This window comes from Crocodylus porosus, unplaced genomic scaffold, assembly GCF_001723895.1.
Source record: "Crocodylus porosus isolate Cpor-Errol unplaced genomic scaffold, CroPor_comp1, whole genome shotgun sequence".
Taxonomy (NCBI): Eukaryota; Metazoa; Chordata; order Crocodylia; family Crocodylidae; genus Crocodylus; species Crocodylus porosus.
The window spans coordinates 101,083,535-101,091,505 of NW_017728947.1; the positions used below are offsets into that span (position 1 = coordinate 101,083,535).

Consider the following 7,971-nt stretch of genomic DNA (forward strand, 5'->3'; position numbering starts at 1 on the left):
GCAGTTAAAAAAAAATAGTTTGTGAAATGTTTGTGCAGACAAGAGAAGCACCTAAAAGAAGGCCTGGAGATTGATTAGGGGGATTTGAATCATTCAGATATTGATTGGAATTATATCCATGGAAAAGTCTAAAGAAGGCTTTTAGAAATACACTTGTGTAGGACTGCTTTATAATGCAATTTGTTGAATGGTCAATATAGCCAGAGGATATTTTGGACCTAATCTCTGGAAATGAACTAAGTGCTTTATGATTTAATAAGGTTGGAAAATTGGCACATCTCAGAGCCAGTAAATCTTCTAGTGATGTCTTCCAGTTTGAAATACTTGTTAAGAGAGAGCACTAAATGAAGCCACACAAAAGTGACTGTGAAGGACTGGGAAATGCCCCAAGGTGCTTGATTAGGATTTGTCAATTTGCAGCACAATGGACAGGATGATGGTTTGGAGGGATTGCAACTGATGTTCACTTCAGCTGTACCAAAAGAAGGACATGAGCAAAGGGCACTAGATACCATTGTGGGGAACTAGCTTAAGGCAGGATGTAGGCAATGGTTGAGAGGTTTTAAATACACAATTGACTGTACAAACAAATCACTTTAAAGATCATTATGAGCAAATATGAATACCGAGCATGAAGAGCTGTGTGGCATATTTTAACCCAGGGTCAAGGGTTTTTCAAATACATTGAAATAGTATTCAATGTATTTGAATTGTACTAGTAGTTCTGGAGGAGAACTGATTTGTGGGATTGTAGATACAAAACCAAAGAAAGAGACTGAGGAAACAGGTTTTTCTGAACACTTAATTTGTTTCTGTCCTTAAAGAGAAGCAGGAAAAAATATATGTGGAGCAGTCCTGGAGAGGGCTATGCTAATTTCCCATTCGGAGAGGGGCAAGTTAAGACAAGTGTAGAGACTGAGTAGCAATGGAAATAATTATCAGAAGACAGGATGCTCTTCAGGGGGAAAAGAAAATAATTGTCCTTCCCTGCAGAAGGAACAAAAGCAGAAAATGAAGCCCCATCACTGAACTGGCTTCGTGTTTCTGTGAGAAGTCTGATTGCTAAGGACTGGGAAACAGCACACAAAGAGGCTTTGTTGAATTGAAGTGCCATGAAATACAGGGATAGTCTTTGGTCATGAGGATACATGCAGCTCCAATCAGGGGTGGGTTGAGTTGCGCCACTCCCCAGTATTTCAAGGAGGAAACTATGATGCGTTTAAGCTTCATTTCCCTGCAGGGTTTGCCTTTGTTTCTGGGGCAATAGTCTGTTGCTGGTCTGTATTGCTCATCTTTCCTTACGCTGGCTCAGCTTTGCTATACAGTAAACAGGGGGTGTGTGTGGGTGGGTCGATGTGTGCATGCATGCGTGTGCATGTGTGTGGTCAAGGTTCTGCTGAGTCTCAGCTCCTCACCTCCTTTGTTCCAAGGAGGGAGCAAATAAGTGTGGAACCTTGCTTGTTCCCATGTGCCAACTGTCTTATGTAATGGTGTAAAGTGGGTTCTTATTCCCCTGTTTGCAGCTGTAGCTCAGCTCACTAAGAAATGTGTGATCACTGGGCTTCATATCAGTTATGTCTGTACTTGTGTGGGTGGGTGGGGGGAGCAGTTCTATAGGGTCCTAAAGAAGGACCACCCAGGGAACATCCTTTAATTAGTATCTGCATAGTTTTGGATTGGAGCCTTGCCTTATCTAATTTGTTTTAAGACTTCTGTTGTAAAGCAAGGAAATACATTGGAGGTTGTTGCTAGTTTTATCAAAATTGATCCAAAGGTGAGATCTTTTTGGAAGGGACTGTGTCTGTCCTATGATTGTGGAGCGTCTAGCACTTATAAGGAATTTACAACCCCCCATGTGTCGAGTGTCTAGCACTTATAAGGTTAAAAAACAGGACTAGCAATGGACTGTAATTAGATTTTTAAAGTGGATATTTGAATATGAGATGCTTATACAATACAGATGTATGTTTTGGGTGGCAACTTCATAAGCAAATGGTAAAGCTCGACTAATTTTACCCCAACTGGAAATGAGACATTAGTGAGGACTGTATTCAGATGGGGTTGGGTTCCTTAAGTGTCTAGATAGGGTGCTAGAAAATGCAGCTGAGCTTCCAGTACTATACAGTAATGTTAATGTAGGATCAGCTTCCTGTAAACACTGAGATCTCAACTCCCCAAAATCTTTTTGATCTCATAATTGTCACAGAAACCATGTGAAAACATGCAGCTATAAAACAGAGGTGATATTGTCACATGCATAGGACAAGGTCCTCTCCTGTTCTGGGTACTTTGCACCTCTCAAAAGCCATTTCTAATTGGATAGGTGAAATTTCTCCAGTTGGCAGAAGTGGCTCCTGTGTCAAGTAGCCCCTCCACTTGACCCTGGTGTAAGGAGTATGTCAGTGCCTGTCAGGTGCAGTGTGGAGTTTGCATGCATCCTGCCAGTTCTCAGTTGGTGTATGGTCCCTTGGGGATGATAGCCAGGTGACGTGTCATCTCAAGATGCCTTGAAAGAATCAGAGAGTTAATTATAAACACCTTGACTGCTGCCTCCTCCACAGATTTTTAACTCCAACACTATCTGCTTTCAGCCTGGAAGACGACGCTTCTTGTTTACAGCCTGCAGATCCTGGAATCCACAGTAAGAATTTTTCCAGTCCAGTGTTTCCTGGAACTGCTTCAGTTTGCTGACACTAGCCTGTCTTAAATGTTATGTATATGTTACAGAAGCTATATCTTTTATTTGTCAGATATAAAAGGCTGGCTGTCTATGTAGAAATGTTGAAATTTCTAATAAATTTCATACCTCCTACCTGCCTGGCCATTTTGTTCTTTTAATCTTTGATTACTGGAAATATGTGTTTTTTACTGGAGTAATGGACCAAACTAGGGAGTATGTATTGGATGGAAGTCATGCAACGTGGATCAGGAGAAGTATCTGGGGGGAGGATTGTTGCAGAAAACTACCTGAAGCCTTCAACCTGGTTTATGACTGCAGTTAGTTTTTTTGTTTGTTTTTTTAAGGGTAAAATGAATACTGACAGGATTCTGCAGAAGATCTGAACATTAATGAAAATGTAATGCTGTCAATGTGTAAGACACTGCTTATTCTCTGTTTTGGAGTTCTGTGTTCGAGCTTGCTCATACTCCCCTCCATCTCCCCCGTGGAAAGATGCAGTTGCTTTGGAAAAGAAATAACAAAAAGTAATCAGCACGATTCTGACCCTTAAGAATCTCTCTTATGAGGAAGAGATGCAGTTGAGTCTTGATTTTTTTCTTTTTTTTTTTTAATGAAATTATCCCTAATTACATGTGGCATGATACCCTCCTGCCACTTTGTTGAAATGACAGTCAGCAAAAAAGATAAACATTTAAATGTTTTACAGGGTACAGTTCATCACCTCCACCTTCATTACTTGGGACCAAAACTGTCCTTGGCTTTTGGGGTGGTGATAAACTGTGCCTCATAGTTGATCCAAATACAAAGAATGATGCGTAATGGAAACAAATGGAGCCTCCACAATATTCTAATATAATAAAAGCTGTAGCACTTCCAGCTGTGTGTCTGTCTGTTCACATGTGTGGCCTGGAGCCTTATTGACAGACAGACACACAAGGAAGGCAGAGGTGGTGGGGACCAAGGAGTGTTCTGCTGCATGGGGAGTGTGGTGGCTGGGGGCGTGGCTTGTGGCCCTGTGGGGGGGCGTGGCTTGCAGCCCTGTTGGGGGACATGGCGTGTGGCCTCGGTGCTGCAGGAAGAGGGCACAGGGAGTGTGGGCAGCACCCACTAGCTGCAGCACATGGCTGCAGGGCAGGGCACGTTCTCCGCACCTGAACCCCGCACAACACCCTGTGGCCGTGCCCCGCCCCCCACGGTGTGTGACTGCCAGCTGTAGCTGTGGGGTGCGCTGGGTGGGGGCGTGCGGGGAAACTGGGTGTGGGAAGGGGAGGGGAGTCATGGCAGCCTGCCTGACATCCAGCACCATACCACACGTGTGTTGCTGCCACCCCCCTACCCCATGGCAGGACTCGCATGGCACCATGCTGCTGTCAAAGCTGGGGCAGCAAAGTGGGAAGCAGAGGCTGTCTGCTTCATACACAGACTGGGAGCCATGTGCCCCCCTGGCACCACCTCTGGAGGAGCTGCTGGGCTCCAGGTGTCCAATAGCCCAGCCCGGCTGGGCCACATTGACTCTGACTGGGTTGCGGGGCCATCCGAGCCCAGTGGCTCATGCAGGGGCATGGCACCAGGGAGCCCAGGGGGCAGCGTGGGCCCCACTTCCCTGGAAGGACCAGGAGGGACTGGGGCTGAGGCTGCTTTGGCTGATTCTGGTTGGGGGCAGGGGCTGTGCTCAGACTGGGCCAGTCTGCAGGGCAAGGGGAGCCTGGCAGCTCCTTCAGGGCTGGGGGCAGGTGGCTCCCACCACTGTGTGCACCGCAGGGGGTGGCATGTGGCTGTGGCTGTGGCTGTGTGTGGCATGCAGTGTGTGCTGTGGGGGGGGGTGTGACCAGGTGTGGGTGTGGGGTGTGTATGGGTGGCATGCGGCTGGGTAGGTGTGTAGCTGGATGGGTGTGGTGTGCAGCTGGGTGTATGCAGCTGGGTGGGGGTGTGTGGTGTGTGGCATGTGTCAAATGTTGGGGTGCACATGGGGCTGGACACAGAGTGGTGGGTGGTGTTGCGCATGGCTGGATGCGGAGCAGTAGGTGGTGGCGCTCCATCCCCACTATCTGCCTGTCATTCTTGATGGGTACTTTGCTAGTATTTTAATAATAATGATCAAACGTCGAGCACAAAAAGGATCTTGCAACTTTCAATGACTGGGTAGACTACTAAGCCCATGCAAAGCCTTACTGACTGCAGTGGAGCACTATGAAGGAACAGCAGTATACTTTGTACTACAATTGTAGGACCAGTGCCCAAATAAACAATGAATCACATAAACGGAGGCCCAGACAGGAACTCAAGCAATCGCTTAGTCCCTCAACCCCCTTCCCTGAGGCAGAATCAAGTCTTTGTAGACCATCCCTGACAGATGTTTGTCCAATCTGTTCTTAAAATCTTGAGTAGAGCTGGAGGAATAATTCAAACAGCAATGGTCAAAAGTTGTCATGAATGAGAAAATGAGTTGGATTAGCTGCTCTTTGTGACACTGCATTATCCAAATGTTTGTGAGAGTTCAGGTGGCTAGTGTGTATTCAGAGAAAAAAACATCTCTAACATCCTGAAGTCTGGATTAAGATAAGCTGAGAACTAGTAACCGAATTACATTTTGAGTATTCACTATTTTTATGTGGTGGTCACTATAGGTGGTGAAAGGCCGGGGCTAATGGGGCTTAGCTACCCCCACCCCCATGAGTGACTGGTGCCTCCTGAATCTGGAGGGGCAGCTGCAGAAGCCGTTGACCCTGTCAGGGGAGGCACCAGCCCTACCATCACTGTTGGCCGTCGGGGGGGGGGCATGTGCACCCCCTCCCAGTAGCCTGTGCCTACCTCCCCTCTCCCGCAACTAATTTTGCAGCGGCTGGTGACAGCAGCAGCATCATGGTGTCGCTGTCCCACAGTGCTTGGTGCCACTGCCAAGCACTGCTGCTGCAGCGTCATGCCATGCCCAGTGGTCCTGTTATGCACTTCTTCACCAGCATGCACTGACCCCTCAATGGCCTTCAGCTCCACCCCCTGAGTAATATTTTCACCTCCCATTACCAATGGTCTTCCATTCAAAAGTTTTCAGTCATCCAGTCAGGAACCAGTAAGAAAACTGTGTCTTTAGTGACCAATCACATGTAGTTAAAGTGAACAGTCTTCAGAAAATACGTAAGATAAGAATCATTAGCTTAACTAATTGACTAATAACAAGTATATTAAAGAATCGATCCTGATTTCTATCTATCATTTGGTGAGAGAGAGAAAGAGCTAAATTTGCTTGTAAGAAATAGTTTGATCAGCTCTTATCTTAAGCAGGCAAAATGTTTGGGTATGGTTATTTCATGCTACAAAGACCAAAGGTAATATATGCTGGGAAATGGTCTTGCTTGCTAAGTCTGACTACTTGGGGTAAATGTTCCTTTGAAAGAAAAGCACTGAAAGAAAGCAAAGAAGCTGGGAGTATGTTAATATACACGTGACACTCCTTTGGGGAAACTGGTTTTGTACTATCATACCATTATTTATGCTCCCTATTTCCTGGAGGTGATGACATCTCTTAAAATAAAAGTTTCCTGTAATTCCACCCCCAAATGGCCTCCTGTAATAGACTCCAGAAGAGCCAGGCAACTCAAGATGCATAGTGAGAGGCAGCAACTACCAAAGAAAAATATTTCAATGTTTCTTAAAGCATGAAAAGTAAATTGGTAATGCAAAAGTGAAATGCATTTGGAAATTGTTCATTTGTGTTGGGCTTGAACTAGGTAATCTGCAAAATCCCTTCTAACCCTATGGTACTATGATTAAACATGGTATGCTCTGCTGTGAAGAGTAACTAAGTGGTATTTTGAACTACTGATATACTGATATATTTTGGTCCATCAGCATTACATCTATCCATATATAGTTATATAATATAAGTTAGAACATTTTACTCTGTTAGGAGAATGGATGGCTAACATTAACAGTCCAGTAACAAAACATTACTTCCAACTAGAAACTGAAAAACAATGCTATTTAGTAAGATTTCATAGATTTCATAGACATTTGGGCTGGAAGGAACCCCGGAGGATCATTGAGTCCAGCCCCCTGCCCCAGGGGCAGGAAGTCAGCAGGGATCATAGGATCCCAGCAAGATAAACATCCAAATGTCTCTTGAAGGTGTTCAAGTGGGTGCTTCAACCACCTCCGGCAGCAGTCTATTCCAAACCTTGGGGGCTCGGACCGTAAAGAAGTTCTTCCTTACGTCCAGCCTGAAACGGTCACAGAGGAGTTTGTGACCCTTCAACCTTGTCATCCCTTGGGTCACTCTGGTAAACAGATGTTCCCCCAGATCCTGGTGAGCATCCCTGACGAACTTATAGGTGGCCATCAGATCACCCCTGAGCATGCGCTTTTCCAGGCTGAAGAGTCCCGTGGCTCTCAGCCTGTCGTCGTAAGGCCTGTTTTCTTGACCTCCGATCATGTGTGCAGCTCTCCTCTGCGCCCTCTCAAGCTTCTCCACATACTTTTTTGAATTGTGGAGCCCAAAACTGGACACGGTACTCCAGCTGCGGCCTCACCAAGGCCGAGTACAACAGGAGAATGATGACCTGGGATTTGCTTGAGAAGCACCTATGGATGTGTGAAGGAGTGAGACAGAACGTACAGCATGGAGGGCCGGCAGGGCTGCAGCTGCATCCCGGAAAGGAAGGAAAAAACCCACCCAATTTCCAGCACAGCTTCTCACTCAGGATTGGTGGAGGGAAGCCGCTCAAAGGTATTTCTGGCCCTGGAGAGGGGCAGAGAGGGGTCAGACTGTGAAAGTTCATAGGAGTTCAGGGCAGCCTCGCACACAGCAAATAATGGACTAAGGGATTGTTTGCCTGAATTATGGTGATTGGGAGGTTGAGCACCTGATCACAAGAAAAGGGGACATTGACAGAGCCTGACAAGAAGGCTGAGAAACAGCCAGGGTTTTCTGTGATTTCTTTTTGCTGTTTCTTTTTGATTTTTTTTGAGCACAGGCCAAGACCGGCCCCTGGAAAGGTGTACCCAAAAGAGGCACTAGGACATCCTGGGGGAGAGGCAAATAAGGTGACAACAGGCAGCACTGCAATGGGCTGTGGAAGAATATCATAAAATACCATCTGGAGAGGCTAGGATAGGGTAAAGGGGTGGTTTGGAGCCCCACAGAAGACATAGGGATCAAGACCAGGCAGGATCACTATGGGCATTTCCTCCTGGGAATATATAGGTCATCAAAGTCTTGGCAGGCAAGAAAACGTAAGATCCACTTCCTGGCAGACCTGGTGATCCAGAGCCGAGGTCTACCCAGTTGCCACCTG

General features: G+C 46.2%; 1 long non-coding RNA gene across 1 annotated transcript; it reads left to right on the forward strand.

Annotated features, from left to right (window-relative positions):
• Positions 1-2,561: 2,561 nt before the first annotated feature.
• LOC109321020 lies at positions 2,562-3,554 on the forward strand. The gene is made up of 2 exons (XR_002103937.1): positions 2,562-2,641; positions 3,387-3,554. It is a non-coding gene; the product is annotated as an uncharacterized LOC109321020 (long non-coding RNA).
• The last annotated feature ends 4,417 nt before the right edge of the window (positions 3,555-7,971 follow it).